The sequence below is a fragment of the Cyanistes caeruleus genome, chromosome 23 (assembly GCF_971803275.1).
Source record: "Cyanistes caeruleus chromosome 23, bCyaCae1.hap1.1, whole genome shotgun sequence".
NCBI classification, from domain to species: Eukaryota; Metazoa; Chordata; class Aves; order Passeriformes; family Paridae; genus Cyanistes; species Cyanistes caeruleus.
The window spans coordinates 3,156,329-3,173,660 of record NC_141723.1 but is presented as its reverse complement, the minus strand read 5'-3'; the positions used below and the strand labels follow the sequence as shown (position 1 = coordinate 3,173,660).

General features: G+C 51.1%; 1 protein-coding gene and 1 long non-coding RNA gene across 4 annotated transcripts in view; one reads left to right on the top strand and one right to left on the bottom strand.

Annotated features, from left to right (window-relative positions):
• The window catches only part of LOC111939343 (opioid-binding protein/cell adhesion molecule homolog), a 337,984-nt gene that overhangs the window by 22,402 nt on the left and 298,250 nt on the right, over positions 1-17,332 (top strand). The gene's annotated exons all lie outside the window — the stretch shown is intronic.
• On the bottom strand, positions 15,026-15,731 carry LOC111939345 (uncharacterized). The gene is made up of 2 exons (XR_002869235.2): positions 15,677-15,731; positions 15,026-15,250 (listed from the first exon to the last, which is right to left on the bottom strand). It is a non-coding gene; the product is annotated as an uncharacterized LOC111939345 (long non-coding RNA).

The following is a 17,332-nucleotide window of genomic DNA, read 5'->3' as shown; positions in this document are numbered from 1 at the left end:
AGATGGAGATAACTGGGCTGAATATTCCGGTTTCTCTGCAGATGTCCTGTGGCTAACACAGGGATAAGTGCATGGAAACACATCTGTCCACCCCATTTTTGATGCTGATAACACATTCTGGGCTGTGACAAGTTTGAATTTTGCATGGAATAAGCTAAATTTTGTAGGAACTGTCTGTATGGCCTCTTAGTCCTGAACTCAGAAGTGGATGCTGAACGTGGATTCCCTCCGCAGGAATGTTTTATAACTTGGCTGAGGCTGTAGCCGTGGTATTTGCTTAAGATCTGATCTAGATCTCCTGTAATTGCAAGGTGTCTTCTGGAGGATTTGGAAGAGCTAGGCTGTCTTATTCCCTTCCCCCTAATCTGAAGGTTATGCATCACTGTTTTCCCCCAGAACACAACAGTCTTTCCTGGGATACTCGGGAGGATCAGAGGAGGAATAGCACCAGCTCTGTTTTAGGGTACTAATCCTCTTGTAAATCCCAGCATTTGTATATCTCTAAAATTAATTCCTGGCACTTCAATGATGGTTTAAACATACCCATAAATAAATAAACACTGAGCTAATCCTCTCAGTGCCTGGGGAGCAGCGGGGTGAACAAGTAGTTAATATTTGTGGGATGGGTGGGGCTGCTCCCACTTTCCTGAGCACCGAGAGGACCCTGGGGGCAGCTGATGCCAGGAGAGGTGTGGGGACAGGAGAGATGTCTGATCACCTGAGAGATGTTTCTGCATCATCCTCACCTTGCCCCTCTCTTCAGAGCTGCCTGTGAGCTCAGACGGAACCAACTGCTTGAGAAATGTCTCCCTGCAGCCCAACCTAATTTGTGCTGTCAATCCCCCGCTCGCCTTCCCGCGCTCGTCTTTAGCACCATTGATTTATTGGATTGCAGGAATATTAAGAACCTCAAACTATTAGTCCTGATTATAACTTCTTGGCGGCTTCATCACTCCATGTGTCTGGCCATGCTCAGAAGGAGACTGGGCCCTTCTCTTGCTCCCAGCAGCTATTGAGCCTCAATTTCTCACTCTCCTCCTCTCTGCCTTTCCCTGCCCTCCCAAACTTTCCCAAACCTGCTTTTCTTACAGCCACAGCTATTTTTTGGGAATGCATGGAGGAATGGAATAACTTTCCCAAGCTGAGATGAACTCATCCATATCAGATCCAGGGAGCTGAGGTTGCTTTTGCCCTTGCCCCCGATGTTCCAAATGCCTTGGAGCTTCACTAGTTTCTCCTCTACTGCTTCCCATCCCTTTGCTCCCTTCAGAGCAGTTAACACCACCTTTTCTTTCCTAAGATGTCCCAAAGAGGACGTTCTTTCCTCAATGTCCTCTTTGAAAATCTCAACATCTTTGGCCTCAGAGTAGCCTGCAGACTGTTTTCCCTTCTCATCCCTTTTCCAAGTCCTGGGTGCTTCCAAAAAGAAGTGGGGTCATTCTGAGAACGGAGAGGAATGCATTTAGAGAAGTAAACACCACTTGCAAAGAGATGCTGCAGTAGCCCTGGTTTTGAAGCTGGCCTGGATCAAGAGAAGAAACAGCCTCTGTCAGTGAGGGAGGGGGAGAGCAGGGAATTTGGGGCGAGAAAAGTGCTGAAAGGAACAGTCTGTGCTCCACAGTGTGCCCGGGGGGTGTGGTGTGTGCAGATGGACCAGGTTCCACCAGGCTCCAGCTGGGCTGTGAGTGCAGGGACAGTGCTTGGGGGGGGCTGTGTGAGCTTCCCCTGTCACCACCAGGATTTTGGGGGTGTGTGAAGGGGCTGCAGCCCCACCCCACACTGCACTTGGGCTGTGGGGGATGCAGCAGGGTTTGTGTCTGTTGGCTTTGCAGCTGTCCTGTGTTTCTGCTTGGCTTTGCCCTCCAGTGGGAAGCTGTGGGACCATAAAGGGGTCCCCTGAGCCTTCAGGCTGAGTCCCTGGGGTTTGCTGCTCACTGGCACAGGCTGGAGGGTTCTGGCTGCTTCCACCCTCAAAGCTGTGCTTTGCAACAGGGGCCAAGATTTCATGGCCTAAGAGGAGTTCATTTGTGGGGGAAAAAAAGAAGAGAAATGGCTTTTAGCTGAATGTGAGAGTTCCACATTATTAAGATCAGAGCTGTTCTTTCCTCTGCATTTCCCTCTAAATGATGCTGCTGCTGCCGTGCTTCCCAAAATCTGCATGGCTGGGAGCTCTGTGCCTGGGCTGGGCAGCTGTGTGATGCTTTGGAGAGGGTGTCATGTCCCACTGTGACTATAATGGGTGGGGGGAGAGGCAGCAGGATCCCACCACCCCCATCCCTCCTCATCTGCATCCAGGAGAGAGCTGCATCCGAGCTGCTGGGAGTGGTGTCCCGCTCCTGAGCCTCCTTTCCTGCCCTCCAGAGGCTCCGTGGTGAGATAAGAGCTCTGTCTGCAGCACTGTCACTCTTCCATCACGCAGGGCCTCAGGAATTTTTCAGAGGAAGGGTTTCCACTCTGCTGTCTTGAGGCTGGATAATGCCTGGGCGAGCTGAGTGATGGTTGGGGTGTGCTCCACAAGGACCCAGCCCTTTCCCTGGAAAGGTTTTCCATCATTGCTTCCCAGCCCTGTGGCCATGCACTGCTTTAGCCTAATTACAGCAGCGCTGCTTAATAGACCTCGGAGCTTGCATTGTGCAGCTTTTACTGCCCAGGAAACACCAACCCTCCCAGTGTGGGTGGAACAGAGAGGCCTCAGACAATAACAGAGTATCCTCAGCTGCAAGGAGTCACAAGGATCATCCAGTCCAGCTCCTGACCCTGCACAGACACCCCAACAATCCCACTCTGGCCATTCCCTGGGGAGTCTGGGCAGTGCTCAGTACCCTCTGGAAGAAAACCTTTTCCCAATTAACCTAAAATCCACCCTAACAGGATGGATCCTGTTTCCCCACCCATCACTTCCAGGCTAGGACAGCAGCTGGAGTTTTAGGTGCTGCTCTTGCATTTGGCAGACAGAAGAGAAGGATATTCCAGGTGGATTTGGATGCATAAATTAGTATTGAACAACCCCTCCATCCACTTCCACCCCTCATCCTTTCCCTTCTCCAGCCTTGCTCCCTGCTCCTGCAGCCCAGAGCTGGTGCCTGGGATCGCAGCAAACACTTTACTCATGGAGCAGCCAGACTGCTTAAGGACCTAAATTTATTTCATTTTCTAAACTGCAGCTGGGAAAAAATAAGAAGCCATTAGGCTGTCAGTTGTCAGAGCTTTACAGGAGCATCAACACATCATGTTTTTCTTTACTGAGACATTAAATGTGTCAAGACCCAGTGATGGACTGTGTGGATCAGATTCAGAGGGCAGAAGGGATGGTGAGTGAGGGCAGGATGGTTTTCTCTTCTCTCCCAGCGCTGCTGGGCTCCAGAGTCTTGGGAATGCTGTGCTTTCCTGAATGTCAGAGTCCTTCAGCTGCTTCACCTTAAAATGGAACCAGTCACAGGTGTCTGCAGGGATGTCAGCAGGGAATGCCAAGCTTGGGTGCTCGCCCATCACTGGATGAAGCGGCACCACAGGTCTCTGGTGCAGCCCTTGTGGGGAGGATTTGGATGCTGCTGGCAGCCAGGAGCATTTCTCCCCATTTTCTCCCCGTCAGGAGGTTAATGACTGCCTGACCACAGCAATGTGCCAGGGCAGGGAGCTGACAGGCAGAGCAATGTGGAAATCGTGACTTAAGCTAAGGAGAATTCAATGTGAACTGAGGTTTTATTATTTCCCAAAGTACAGCTGGACCCAGGATTTTTGTTTTGTTTTTCCTGACTTTGTCAGATGCCCAGAAACTTCCCAAAGCCTTCAGCATCCCAAGGCTCTCCCAAATGCAGTGTTTGGTTTGCATGCACACGAGATGTGTGGCAAATACTTTATTTCAGATGCTGGCATATTTGCACTGGCACTGACTGCATTCCATGTGAGTGATGAAAGGCCCTGTATAAATACGGTGTTTCCATTGGTATTGATTGCATTATGATTGCAATTACACTTGCAATGGAGCTGCCTGCATTATGTGTGTTATTAGATTGGCACTCATCATTAGTGCCTGCCTGTGACCACTTTCTTTTTCCTTGAGTCATGTCTGACACAGCAGGAATGGAGTTGTGGAGGCAGAGGCAAGGCTGGGCTTGGGATGTTTGGTTCTGCTGCAGCACTGACCTGCCCAGGGAGGTGCCTAGAGCACTGGACCAGCTCTTCCCACTCGTGCAGGGGAGTGGCTGATGCTCTCCAGGTTGTCACTGCTCGGTGCCTTCGGCTGGATGTCCCCTCCCACACAGGGTAGCCGAGCAGCTCAGCTCTCCTGGCAGCTTCTGCTGCACTCCCTCCTGGTGTGCTGAGATCCCTAGAATTCCAAGATGCCATTTAAAATTCCTTCTTGCTCTCTGTGCTGGCCTCCTCATTACTGACCCAAATTTCCTCGGATATTCTGTCTAGTAAAATGTCTCTTCTTTGATTCAACTTCTATATTTATTTTTTTTGTGTGTGTTTTTTTGTTTTGTGAGATGACAGTGCTTCAGGCTCAGAGGCAGTTTTGATATTTTCCAAGTCAATATCTCTTCCTGCTAGGAACAAGATGTAATCTGTGTGTGTGTGCCTTCACAGGCTCACACAGAGCAGCATCAGGCTCCTGGAACAGGAAAAAAGGGATGTGCATTCCCCAAATGCAGCAGGGAGCTCTGACATTGCCTCTCCCTGGCCTCTGAAGCTGGTGAGAGGATTGCCCTTTGCTCCCCTGCCCTGGAAATGTCATCCTGGGTGGAGAGGGAGTTCTGTGCCTGCTCCTTGCCCGAGGCTGAGGCAGCTTCGTGGCAAATTGATGAGGAGCAGATGCTTTGAGCTCAGGAAGGGTTTTCCCTGCCTGGGCAGGTGTTAATGGGAAAGGTTACAGGTACGATGGGGAGCGAGGACCAGCGTGGGAAGGGGCAGATGGATAAGGCAGGAGGTAGGAAGGATGGGGGAAGGAGAGAGAAGCGGGATATCTGTGCAGGGCTTTCTTCATCTGCTCACTTAATTAGAGAGGAGACCCCAGCCTGGCCACCCCTGAGCCTTTGAGCAGTGGTGGGGGTTTGCTCTGGGCTCTGCCTCTGGCCTCAGCCACTGCCCCAGGGAATCTGCCTAAGACTTGAAGAAAGCCAAACTAATTTTTAAAAATCCACGAAGGGGTAAAAATGGGGAAGGGGAGGTGGGCATGAGGAAGGGACACAAAATACAACCCCTCTCTGACAATCCACATGAGTTTGAAGTCAAAACATTCTGTGCATGTCTGTTTTTTTCCTTCTCTCACCACCTGGTAGCTATTATCAGATGACAATTTATTCCAGGCATCCTCTTGGGAAAGAGATTTCACAAGCATCAAGATTTTAAATTCAGAAAGGGCCATGCTTGGCATAGTGTGTGCCTAAGCCAGAGTGTTTGGCTCCCCTTCCCACCCTGGGCTGTGCCCCTTGCTGGGGTTTTCTGTGTGTTCCCCTGGCAAAACCTCAGGATCTGGCTCTGAAATCTGAAGTCCAGGAGCCTCCACTGGCCCTTGAACCACCTTTTTGGGAAGAATCTCCAGTCACAGCTGGGAGAGGGAAGGACTCTTGCAGCTTGGCTGGGGGGAGGTGGGAGAGTTGTGTCTGGGCTCTGGGATATGCTAAAAAAGGAATTTTATTTTGTGTAACCTCGGGAGGTTTGTGATGCAGATGGAGGTGGCTGCAGAGGAGCAGGTAGATCGAAGGAGCACCTGTGTTTCTCTGGAAGGATTCCCTCAGCAAACCTCAGCAAGCCTCAACATTGTTGTCTCTGATTCAGGAGTTTATCACCAGGATAAATTGGTGCATCAGGCAGAGCCTTTTGTCTTTTGCATTTCCTTTGCCTTGGAGGCTTATTAGTCAAATTGCTAACTATTAGAATATTACTTTACTGCTAATGACTTGGTAATAGGTTGCACTGGGATGTTGCAACTCCAAAGCCTGCTGTATTTTGTCAGTGAGGATGGCTTTTCCCTGGGTATTACAGCTTCCTGAGCCTTCTGTCATTAGAGAATTCTTCCCCTGGTGTAAAATCCCATCCCAGCTCCTCTTGCAGTCACCCTCTGGACACCCTGCTTTCCATATTCCCTAAAAGTGCCTTCCTGGTGCCGCAGCCAGGCGTGGCACACGGGGCTGTGAGCACCTCCGTGCCTTGCCAACGGTGAAAATAGACTTGTCATGTTTCGTTTGGTTTGGTTTCCAGCAGATGTATTCACAAATAACTTCATTTGATGGCAATGATGGGGAAAGAAAAGAAAATCATCCCCATGATTTTCTGAATGTTATCCAATGATCTATAAAGCTAGGCAGAAATTTAAAAAATAAAAAGGGAAAGAGAAAGGAGGAATTGTGAAGAGTTTGACAAGTGTGTCAGTGTTTCTTGAACACATTACAGCACATAATTCAGTTGGCTTGGGTTCCTAAAGCACTTCAGTGCTGGCTCCTGAGCCAGGCTGTGCTGCCTGTGCTCCCAACACACGAGGGACACAGCAACAAAATGCAGGAAAAATCAGGGAGCCTTTAATACCACTCCTAGGGCTGGAGAGATGATGTTGGAGGAGGGAGGGGTGTGATCAGATCACTCTGGTTGTTCCTTCTGCTGCCAGAGCCACAAACACCAGGGTTTACAGAGCTCAGCATGGTGGGATCTGCAAAACCCAGGGAGTCTCTGTCTGGATTTGCTTCTGGCCTGCTCCCACTGTGAACCCAAATTTCCCAAATGTGCAGAGCGCAGCAGGAGGAGCTGGGCAGGTGAGATGCAGGGGCAGTGCCAGTGAGCATCCCACAGCCCCGGTGCTGGGATGTGCTGGAGCTGCTCTCCCTGCACTGCAGCAGCATCACAAACCTGCTCAGGTGCTGCTGGCCTCAGACAGCCTCAGGTGAGCAGGTCCAGGATTCTGGGAGGAGCTGAGCCAAGCCACCCCCGCAGAGTTTCACTGGAGGGGTGCTGCTGGTGGTTTGTAACCTGTAAAATCAGAGGTGCTTGGTCATTTCAGCCAAGCAGCTGCTGTTCAGCACCTCTATCACATTCTGGATTTTAATTTGCTGCTGTTTAAAAGGTGGATTTGTTTTGTTGGCAGGGGGTGGGTGAGGGAGCAGTGCCCAAGCAGAGGCAGATGTGTCACTGCAATTCTGGATAAGGCAGCGTGAAGAAAGGAGGGGGAAAATATGAGCAAATAATAATCATAATACAAGCAGAATAAAAAATAATGCCATAGGAAGATTTAATTCAAATTCCTTTCCTGCCCTGACTGTGTCTGGTGACCAATTCTGTGGCACTGGGTTTGGTCACCAGGACTGGGGCTCTGAGATGGGACAAGGGACCTGGAGCTGGGTTGCTCAAGCACTCCAAGGAGCCTGGTGCCCCATCTGAGGGCTCATCTCCAGGTGCCTGGAGGCATAGTGTGAGGCTTTGTCTCTTGTTTAGAGACCCTTGGCTTTTATAAGTTCAAAAATGAGATGGCAAATTGAATTTATTCATGAGCATGGAGGCTCTCTGGGGTTTCCTCTTTAATTCAGTAGACTTGCTTTAAGGGACTCTGTTTTAGCAGAGAAAGGATGGAGTCGGTGCTTTCATCTTTCAAGCTCCCTTTACTGGCGTTCCCCCCTGGCTCCTGAGTCCTGCAGAGTCTGTCCCAGAGCAGAGATGTCCCTTTTTGTGGTTCCCATCCCTTTGTGTGCCGGGTTTTTGGGACCAGGCTCTGCTCCCTGTGCAGGGCTTTGGGGGGATCCATGCGAGAGGCTGCAACAAATCCCACCCAGGGCCCACCACGGTCCTTTCTCCTTCCTCCCCATCCCCTTTGGAGCAGGATGGGTGGGGTGGTGCCTCCACACCTGGCTGGCAGCTCGTGCCACGCTGTCACTGCCACCCCAGTGTTGGGCTGAGGTGCCACAAGGAAGGAGCAGCGAGTCTGGCTCTGCCTCCCACCCGTGCTGGGCTTTCCAAGCAGTGACAGGAGCAGTCACAGGCACAGGGACCTGTTAGCTGCTCTTTCATGGTTCAGCAGGCTCCATTTCCACCTGGTGCTCTCCGGGGAGTCCCCGTGAGCTGCAAAAAGTGCCGTGGGCAGGGAAAAGAGGGAGTTTTGTGGGGTGTGGGGCATCGTCACACAGGCTGAGAGCATGAATTGGATTTGGGAGTTAAATATCCCTTCCCCAGGTTTTGGGAGGTGCCCCTTTCCCTCCCTTTTCCATTGGCACTGCTGCTAAAAAAGTGAAGGTGGGTTCAGGGAAGGAGGGGAGACAGAAGCTCCCTCAGCCTGCGAACACAGCTTGGTGTGGCGGCGCTTTTGTCTCTTGTTTAACCCAACAAAGCACCGTGGGCTGATAACCTCAGAGAGCTGCGCAGCAGCTCTTGTATAAACCATGGAAATGAGGAGAATTTTGCTGTGGTTTAAGTTTGTTATGAGCTGAATGTCAGCCTGGGTTTGTCGTCCCTGTGGGAGCGTTGGGAGCCGGCAGGCAGGAAGGTGCAGCACTAGAATTCATTGCCTGCTGAGCTGGCTGCTGGCGTGTGCGCACACCTCGCGCTCCCAGCGAGGCTCTGGGGCTGGAAAACCCTGTGGAAGGAGGTGATAAACCTCCTGAGACTCCACAAACCCTGGGGAAGGAGGTGATAAACCTCCTGAGACTCCACAAACCCTGGGGAAGGAGGTGATAAAGCTCCCGAGACTCCAGAGAGCTGCACCTCCACAGCTGCTCCGGGGTAATGGGACCTCCTGATGCACGGTGAGATCTTTACTGGGAAGGTGCCACTGAAGGACAAAGTCTGATGATGTTTGGATCTTAATGTTTTACAGCTCCCCTGCCTTCGAACAATGCCTAAAAATACTAGTGTATGCAAATTATAAACTAATTTAGATGATGGAGCATGGGAATATTGCTCATACTCCCCAAGCATGGCATTTCCAATCATATCTTCGTTTCATTTTTAAGCAAAGAAATCATAATCTTGACATGTTTATCATTCAGTGCCTGCACCAATTATCTCTTTGGGTTCATTCTATAGTTCATAGAACTGATAGATTATGATCATGTTGTTAGGAGAATTGTGCAGTCATTATTCCTCCAGCTGGAGGAGAAGTTGAAAAACAATTATAAAGAATGATTCTCCTTTGGATTGCTTTTGGAGTTCGTAGAATAGGCAAGTTCCCATTACCAGGGGCCAGGAGCTGCAAGGTTCCTGCCACTGGTTGGGTTTGAACTCTTGTGATCCAAACCCCGGGACTTGCGACGCTCGTTTCCTCCAGCAAGCTCCAGTTGTAGTTATTAATTTTTTATGGGTTGATACCAGAGAGATGAATGCCATTGGCTGCACAAGGGCTGTGACTCAGAATGATAATTTCCAGTTTAATTACGGCGCAGGGCGCTGGGGATGCACCAGTGGACACCTTTTGGGTTAGAAATTGAGGCTCGAGGCTTTGCATCCAAATAACCCAGTGTGGAATTTTGACTTGAAATCGGGTGAAGTGTGGTTCCCTCAAATTAAGTGTTGTTTTCTTTCAAGGTCCTTAATGAGACTCATGGGATTGTGACCCTCCCAAAGAAAATATTTGCAGGAGATGCTGCTAAAGGAGTCCTCTGGGAGTTTGGGAGTTGAAGGCAGTGCGGTCCTGGGGGAGAGCTTTTCTTTGATCCCCAGAAGGATCTCTCTAATCTCTTCCATAAACACGCTTGGGCAGCTCCAGGGTGATTTGGCAGCCGTGCCTCTGTGATGGATTGTCCCCAGAGGACCACGCTGCCTCCCTGCTCCTCCCTTGCCCCAGTTCTCCATTCACACTATTGAATTTTCAAGTTACTTGACCAGAAGGCAGCAGAACCAGAAAAACAAATGTCTTGTCAAGACATCATTCCCACGCAAGGATTTTGTCTCCTTGTCTCTCCAGGGCTTTTCTTTCTCTCCTCATGTCCCAGCTCAGGACACGAACAAAGGGCCATCCCCAGTGCCCTGGCTGCCTCTGTGCTTATCCAATTTGGGACTGGATGGAACCCCCTGTCCCCCAGGCCTTTTTGTTTTGCCTTCTCCAAGTGGTCAATATCGACTGCTCGAGCAGAGCTATTTATTTAAGAATGCACCTTGTCAATATTTATGTAGCCTGTAGCTGGCTGAGTGTTCCAGAGCAGTGTGGGGAGTGATGGACGGTCAGGGGAAGTCTCCAGCTGTGAAAGGCTCAGTGCTGGGGAAGGAGGGAGCAGCTTTGGAGGGGCTTTGGTGATTTTGCTGTGCCCTGGAGTAGCAGTTTCCTCCCTGTGCTGGTCACACTTCACTCCACCTTCTCTGAAATCCTTCCTTTCCCACTTCATCCCCTCTCTGGAGGGCTCAGATTTTCCTTTGGGGAAGGGAGAGGACAATCACATGCTTGCCACGAGACCCTCAGTTCCTTTTGGGAGCAGAACCTGCTTCTGCTCTTAATTACCTGTTTAAATTACGTGGCCTGTAACAGAGAACCTTCAATTAGGTTATTCAGGTGTTGCACACCCAGGGAAAAAAGGTGAATGTCCTCAATACAAGCTCATATTTTAATATGAAACCTGTTTTTATATGCTGGGTAGAGGTGCCAAGAGTCCTTAAACTTTAGAGGAAAGATGGAGAAAGCAGCATTATTATTTATTATTTTCCAACACCTCCCACCTTGAGCTCCTGGAGTTAACAGGCTCCCTGTAGCTCTCCACTGGCTAGGATTTGGTAGATGGATAAACATATTTTTTTCCTTCAGAAAGGGGAAAGGTTGTTTACAACTTTTAAACCAGAATGGAAATGTTGTTTTCTGTCAGGACCATTTCATGAACAATAACAAAATAATGTTTAAAAAGCCTTTGAAGTGTCCCTTTCAAAAGCAAAACTGAAGTACTGTGGGGAATATTAAATACCACAAACAAAAGGTATTAACACTTATTAATGAGCTAAGAGAAGAATAAAATGCAACTGAAAGCAGAAATTCATGCCTGACACCAAAACCATTGTGAAGTCTCTGCCACATCTCCACAGGAGAGGGTCATATCTTTGTTTAAAAACAAATAAAGCCACAAAATGTGCCTTTGGGGGGAAATTATCCATGGGACTTCCAGATTTACATTGATGTTATATTAATGGTGGTCTGGGGAAGACCCTTCTGGGCAGGAAACACTCAAGGAGTTGTCTCTGAGGTTCTTGCATCTTCCTTAAGTAATGTGACATGGATGTGCTTAAGTGCTAATTATGCTTGACAGTGCTTTTCTCAAAGTGTGTTTGACTTTTTTAATATTAGACAATGGCAAGGGAACTGTTTTGGGTCAATTCCCTTTATTCTTTTATTATTATAGCAAGGATACAAAAGGCTTTTAAAAACAGGTGCTCTGATGAGTCAGAGCAAGATTTGCTTGTTCTGAAGAGCAGCTCCAAGGAGAACACAGGACATAGTTCCAATTACTTCATGGCCAAACCCATTACAAAATAAAAATATTTCCAAGTGCCAGAGGAGGGAGCCAGCAAAACACAGGAAATCAGAACATTTCTGCCTTTTTAATGTCTCTTTTCCTAATGAAATCAGAAGAAATTGAGCGGAGCAGCACCAAACTTTGCTGTCAGTTGAGGAAGAGTTGATAAAGTGCTGTCAGTGTGTGATGGATAAGCTGGGAGCACTCACTTTAAAAATCAAAAGTTTGTTGCTTTGGGAGGACAGGGCTTTCTCCTTTCTGCTCTGCCCACCTGTTCCAGTCTATTTTTTGAAATATCTCAAAATCTCGGGGGTTATTTTTGGCCTTTTCCCTGCTCCTGCAGCACAGAGCTATCCATGGGGAAAGCTTGGGAATTTCTGCTTGTCCAGGCTTGTCACTGCTCTGCCCACAAAGCAGAGAGGGTTTTGCTGGTGAGCTCTGGGATGGGCCGAGGCACACGGTAATTCAAGGCCTCACAGAGTGGTTTGTGTTGGAAGGGACCTTAAATCTCACCTCATTCCAGCCTCCTGCCATGGGCAGGGACACCTTCCACTAGCCCAGGTTGCTCTAAATCCCATCCAACCTGGCCTTGGGCACTTCCAGAAGTCGACATACACATTCTACCTGGAAAAAGGAATAATGGCAGGGATGGTCCCAGCACGGAGCTGCAGCATCCCTTCCTGGGAGGACGCTGGGCTCGCATGGGAGACGTGCTGGAGTGCAGCTCCATGCTCTCATCGCTTCCATGGGGAATGTGGGGACCATGGAGCTGCCTGGAAAAGCTGGGGGAGGCAGGGAAAAGGACATCTGTGAGATGCCGGAGGCGTCTCTCCACCCCGCAGCGCTGCTGTCGGAGGCAGGGAGGAAGCGGGAGGGATGGAGAGAGCTGAGCTCTGCCCTGGGCAATGGGGGCCAGCTGGGTGACCCCAAACATCCCTGTGCAGCCCCAAAACTCCTCCCCAGTGCCTGGGATGGGCGGGAGCTGCCAGTGACACTCGGTTTTGGGCCTTGCCTTTTGGTTTGCGTGCGCTCTGTCACTCCACAAATCCCCATTCCCCGTCGCCTTGCAAAATGCCTGCGCCGCATATGAAATGGAGGAGATAAAATTACAGGATCCCAGAATTGGCCAGGCTCTGTGCAATATATAACATACCAGATGGTCCTACAGGATGCCTCTGAAATATCTGTGCAATAGCATTTTAAGAAACTGATATAACTGATCAGGCAGCATATGGAAAAGACTTTCTGTGCTGTGTGAGGGTGCAGTGCCCCCTCTCCCAGCACCTGCTCTGCCTCCCCAAATTAGGGGTGCCACGCAACAACGAGCATCTCCTGTCTTTAATGGGAGATGTTCCTGTCACACATCTGGGACAGGGCCCTGCAGCTGGGAGAGCACCATTCCAGAATGGTTAAAAAAAAAAGAGAAAAGAAATAAAGTTGTTGTCATTAAAGGGCAGAGTGAGAACACGGTGGTTCAGTGGCTTCTTCACAACAACCACCTCCAGGATGGCCTTCACCTGGGAGCATCCCAAGAATGGGGCTGTTTGCATGGAGGTTGTGACCACCCAGGCTCCCTCCTGCTGCTCTGCTGTAAATGGGGTTTTGGTCACATATTTCCCACCTCCCTGTGCCTTAAGCAGAGGGCAGTGTGTTTGTGGGAGCAGACAGACCCCCAGAATGCTCCTGCTGGAAGGGAAGGAGCATCTCCCTCACCCCTGGGCAGCAGCAGCACAAAGCCCTGGCTCTCCAGCTGGAGTTTTACCCCTGCTCTCCGTCCTTTGAGCCCCCCCAGTCCATGCAATTTCAGATGCACCTCGTTGTGCTCATCTTGCTCATGGTGTCCCTGGGCTGCCTCTCGCCCTGTGCACATCCAAAGCCTCTCCTGCCTGTTTGCTATTCCCTGCTCCTCCCGCTGCCCGTCTGCCTGGCCTCACACGTGGCTGACCCCTCTGTCAAACAGAGAGGACAATATTTCCTCTCCACAAGGCTCAGCTCATATTCTTTGAGGTACTTTGGGGTCACGGGATGAAAGGCTCCTTGCTGCTTCTGCAATGAGTCCAAGTCGAGCTAAGAATAGATCTATAAACAAGCCAGCAGGGAAGGCTTCCCTGGGGAACCTCTCGGGACTCTCAGAGAATGTCATTGCTGGAGTCATTGTCACAGGAGATGTGGACCCTGCTGGGCCCTTACTCTGGGGGGGAGCCTGCCTTTCCCATGTGGGGGATGGCTCTGAGCAAATCCTCTCCCAGACTGCAGATTGCTTCTGGTGCCAAGGAGAAGGGCTGGGGCTGGACGCTGCAAAGCTGAGAGGGAATATTGCATCCCCTGGCTGCAGGAGCTGCGGTGGGCCATGTTGCAGGACACAGCTGCTGGGCTCTTGTTGGGATCTGGAGTGATGGAACCAATTTTGCTCCCAAACCCGTCTCCCTGGGTGCCCTGGGATGAGCTGCAGGGCTGGGTTTTTTGCCGGCACGTGAGATGCTCTGGCAGGAGCTCCACGCTTGGTTGCTACCCACGCTCGTGCAGAGAGGTATTTCGAGCTGTCAGTCTGGCGTGCTGTCTGTCTGTCCACCCACCCAGGCATCTATAAAAATCCAGGCTGCATTAAATGTCTGTCAGAGCCCTGCTGCTGAGACCAGGGCTCCTGGTGCTGATCGCTGTCCTGGAACCCCACATCCAGGTGGAGGGGGTTGGGATTGGAGTCTGAAATGTGCAGCTTGATCAGCTTGATCCCTGTTTCTGGAGTAATCTACATAAAAGCTGAGAGTGGGGATCTTGCAGAAAGCAGACTTCCCTCCTTTGTCTTTCCTGACTCTGTCCTCTCTGTTATCTTGACGGCTTCTGCTTGGCTGCCGTGTTGCTCTTTAATCTGGAGCCCTCTGTTCTTACCTGAGCTACAGAGGCTTGACGAGGAAAGCCACTGAACTCAGAGAAAAATGAAAAGGAGCAAAGCTTAAAAAAATGTTTTCTTTCTCTCTCATTCTTAAAAAAAAAAAAAATAATAAGAAGAAGAGAAAACCCAACCCCTAGAAGCGCGCAGCCAGTGAGCGATGCCTGGATTCATCCTTGAACCGTCTCCTGCTTATGGATCAGGGATGCATCATTCCTACCCTGTTTTTTTTCTTTCCCCCCCTGCTTTTTCCCTGACATTCAGTCATTTTGATCAAAGCCAGGCAAACAAAAAACTCTTTGCTTTCAACCCATTGACTGGGAGAAGGGAATCCTGTCCCAGTCCTAGTGAGAGCATCTTTGGAGAGGGTGGGATGGGGAGCCTGGAGCAGTGGGGCGTGAGGGGATGGGGGGTGGCACAGAAGGAAGCTGATGCCTGCATGGAGATAATGTTTTGTACATGACAACAGTGGATAATTACTGTGATCAAAGACCTGTGTGAGGGTATCTTGTGTTTCATCGCTCCTGGCGCTGGCACATCCTCCTGACGGCTGAGGAGGGGAGCAAACTCCCTCACTGTCTTTTCCCACCATCCCATGAGGATCCCTCCCAGGAGATGGGGTGCTCTGGAGGGTGTTTTGGGGGACGGCTGGGAGCACCTGGGGGTGAGCAGGGGCCAGGCACTTCTCAGGAGTTCGCAGAGAGGGCAACGAGCACGATCAAAGCGCAAGAAATTCTCTTTAAATGTAAGAAAAGCTGTTTGAGGGAAGTGGTGCTCCAGCACTGGAATGGTTTTCCAGAGACGCTGTGGGGTCCCGACCTCCTGGTGCTGCCTCGTTTTCCAGTGCTCACAGCACATCTTTGGAGGTGCCTCATCCAGCATGTGGTGGGTAATGATTCTTGACGGGAATTAGGACCCTGTCCATCTGGCCCCGTTCTGCCATCTAACAAGAGGAGATAAGTGCACTTAACAACACACCAGCTCTTGTTCAGGCCCCTTCTTCCCAAGCCAGAATCAATAGCAGGTCTCTACAGCTTTTAGAGACTTAGATCCCATCTTTTCATCTCTCTCTCACTCATTTTTCCCAAGCAGCATGCGCATGATTTCTCTTTTTTTTTTCACGCTGCGGAAATTTTCCTGTTCTACCTTTCATCTGCACCCGCGTGGCACCGGCCCAGCCAGGGCTGCAGCTTGCACACCAGATAAGAAACCACACCCTGATCCCCATCTCCCCCCTTCTCCTGGTTGGGAGCTCTCCCACAGTCTCATTTATCTTCAAAGTGCTTTACAAACACTAATTAATCCCCCCAGCAACCCCGCTGGGGGAGGTGATGCATCGCAGTTTGCCCTCAGCACCCTCATTTCTCACCCTCGGTTCCTTCCCTGCTTGCTGGGTGTGCTTGCCCTGCTCTGGAGGAGTGGGACACTCTCCCCTTGGAAGGGTGGCAGGACAGTTGGTGTCACAATGGTTGGGGACCTGCGTGGAAGGAGCTTGGCTGATGGCACTGCAAACCAGGACCATCAAGAGGTGAGCAGTGCTGCTTGCTCCATCTCCTCCCGAGCCCCAGCTTCTCCCCTGGCTTTTCTTGCTCATTTAGTTGCCTCGTGTCCAGCTCAGTTGTTCTTGCCTTGCCCCGGGCTGGATGGTGCTGCTGGCCCAGCCTGGTGTAACTGGCAGTGTTTGCCCTTGGCAAGGGCTGCAGGGATGAAGAGACACTTGGGGAGGACGGTCAGGTGGGTCCTTGTGGGTCCCTGCAGAGCTTGGGGCGATTGATGCTCAATTCACAGAATCACGGGATGGTTTGTGCCGGTTTAATCTCATTCCAGCCCCCTGCTATGGGCAGGAACACTTCCCACTAGACCAGGTTGCTCCAAGCCCCATCCAGTTTGTTTATTCCTGCAGGAGATCTGAGTTCAGCGAGTCTTTTTTTTAAAAAAAAAAGAAAAAGAAAAAAGCTAGTTTTTTTTTCTCTCTCTCCTTGCACGAAATGCAAATCAATAGCTGTTGTATTCACATTCTAACAAGATGTCAAGGAGAAAAGGGTAGCCTTTCATTCAGCAGAGCACACACACACACCCCGAGGGAGGGGACAGGAAGGAGGGAGTGGGGCGGGAGGAGGCTGCAGGGGCTGCCTGGGGCTGGCCCTGCAGAAAGGGCACGGGGGTGAAACCCACAGGCACGGCCGGCTGGGGAGCCTTTCTGTTTCCCTGGAGCCCCCTGCTTCCCTTTCTGCCCATCCCCGAGCTCCTGCTGCCCATCCTGTCCATCCCTGAGCTCCTGCTGCCCATCCTGCTCATCCCTGAGCTCCTGCTGCCCATCCTGCCCACGCCTGAGCTCCTGCTGCCCATCCTGTCCATCCCTGAGCTCCTGCTGCCCATCCTGTCCATCCCTGAGCTCCTGCTGCCCATCCTGCCCATCCCTGAGCTCCTGCTGCCCATCCTGTCCATCCCTGAGCTCCTGCTGCCCATCCTGTCCATCCCTGAGCTCCTGCTGCCCATCCTGTCCATCCCTGAGTTCCTGCTGCCCATCCTGCCCATTCCTGCCCATTCCTGAGTTCCTGCTGCCCATCCTGTCCATCCCTGAGTTCCTGCTGCCCATCCTGCCCACGCCTGAGCTCCTGCTCCCCATCCTGTCCATCCCTGAGCTCCTGCTGCCCATCCTGTCCATCCCTGAGCTCCTGCTGCCCATCCTGCCCACGCCTGAGCTCCTGCTGCCCATCCTGCTCATCCCTGAGCTCCTGCTGCCCATCCTGTCCATCCCTGAGCTCCTGCTGCCCATCCTGTCCATCCCTGAGCTCCTGCTGCCCATCCTGCCCACGCCTGAGCTCCTGCTGCCCATCCTGCCCGTTCCTGAGTTCCTGCTGCCCATCCTGCCCATCCCTGAGCTCCCACTTTGCTCCCCTCCATCTCCCTGTGTGAGCAGACAAACAAGGCACCACCTGGGCTCCTTGCAGAGTCCCATCTCTGCAGAGAGGTGCCATCCAGTTCCCTGGGACTGGCCTGGCTGGGATGCTCTGTGGAGGAT